We start from the raw sequence: 674 nt of genomic DNA, 5'->3' as shown, positions 1-674 counted from the left end.
ACTTTAGTAGAACGAAGCTAACATTCAGGCTAAAAACAAGCTAAAGCCTCAGTAGACATGTAAACATGTACACCTGACACCGACCCTGGTTATGTCCTAAATGTCCCCCTAATAAACATATAGTGTGCCATGTAGGGTGCACAAGTCATCACACACTTTATAGTGCACTTACAGATACATTTGGACTTCAGCCGGTGTAACGATTACATGCTATTAGCCAACTGTAGCTTTAGCTGAGTTTAGCTCTCTATAATCGAGTACAAAATATCTAGATATAATGAAATATACCTTGTATATCTTCCTTATGGACTCCTGTAGTTCTATTTTAACATTACTTATTGATTTTTAATAACTTTATAACGCTGAAAATACACTCGATACAAAAGTAGGCTAAAGGATCAGCTTTCTTCTGCTTCTTCTTCTTCGCTTTTTTCTTCCACTATGGACTTGGAATTACTGGTTCATTAGTGCCATCTGCTGTCATTGTGAATCATTCGTTTTATAAAATAATATTAGAAATAATCCTAGTACATCCCTGAATCTCATTCTATTCTATTCTATTCTATTCTATTCTATTCTATTCTATTCTATTCTCATGATCATATCATAATGCAAACACTTTTGTAATAAAACAATCTGCTTTACGCTGGGCCGTATCACACTACCCCTGGGAC

At 35.2% G+C, this 674-nt stretch overlaps 1 protein-coding gene across 1 annotated transcript in view; it reads right to left on the bottom strand.

Moving 5' to 3' along the window:
• LOC132857205 (homocysteine-responsive endoplasmic reticulum-resident ubiquitin-like domain member 2 protein) overlaps nucleotides 1-427 on the bottom strand; it is an 18,119-nt gene extending 17,692 nt beyond the window's left edge. Inside the window, exon 1 of the mRNA XM_060887216.1 lies at nucleotides 289-427. The gene's annotated coding sequence lies outside the window, so the exon portion shown is untranslated. The remainder of the gene's footprint in view (nucleotides 1-288) is intronic.
• Between the last annotated feature and the right edge of the window lie 247 nt (nucleotides 428-674).

Source organism: Tachysurus vachellii, chromosome 14 (genome assembly GCF_030014155.1).
Source record: "Tachysurus vachellii isolate PV-2020 chromosome 14, HZAU_Pvac_v1, whole genome shotgun sequence".
NCBI lineage: Eukaryota > Metazoa > Chordata > Actinopteri > Siluriformes > Bagridae > Tachysurus > Tachysurus vachellii.
The sequence above is the reverse complement of the archived record's forward strand: the minus strand, read 5'-3'. Positions and strand labels throughout refer to the sequence as shown.